Below are 744 nucleotides of genomic sequence, written 5' to 3' on the forward strand. Positions count from 1 at the left end.
GAAAAAAATTTTCAAGTGGTTAGATGCTTTGTAGTTTATCGATTGTTAATAACAATTGGTGTATCTCCGGTTCAATGTGTGCCAAAGAAGGGAAGAATAAATGTGGTTCCTAATGCGAAAAATGAGCATGTTTTGATGAGGCGTATTACAAGTTCGAGTGTATGTATGGACTACGACAAATTGAATGCATGGATAGAGATAGATCTTTTTCCAATACCATTCATGGACCAAATGCTAGATCGATTGATTTTCTATGGAATTCTGGTAAGGCTTGCTTTGGATTCTCCTCCTTAACGTCGATCATGGTCCTAAATTGGATCGTAATAGTGGTAAATATAACAGTTTTAGTGACATGACACTTAATTTTGTTTACATAATATTACCAATCCATGTTTAGGGACATGAAATTTTAATATTTTCCGTCATAAAGGAATTTTTGTGACGAAATATAATTTTTATGTGATTAAATAGTTCATCACTAATAATGAAATTCCTTGTAGTGTGTTTTTTTCGCAACAACATATAGCACAATTTATATCATTGTGTACATTTTTATGTCTTTAAGCAATGATTGTTCTATCATATATTTGAAGTATTTTAATAATAGAAAATTGAGACTAAGAGTGCTGCTTCATAATCTAAAAAAATCATTAAAATCATACTATCAAATACAATGAAGGAAGTCTTTTAGTTGATAAATGGGCCTTTGAGCCTCTTTAAATTATATATATATATATATATATA

Source organism: Solanum pennellii, chromosome 9 (assembly GCF_001406875.1).
Source record: "Solanum pennellii chromosome 9, SPENNV200".
NCBI classification, from domain to species: Eukaryota; Viridiplantae; Streptophyta; class Magnoliopsida; order Solanales; family Solanaceae; genus Solanum; species Solanum pennellii.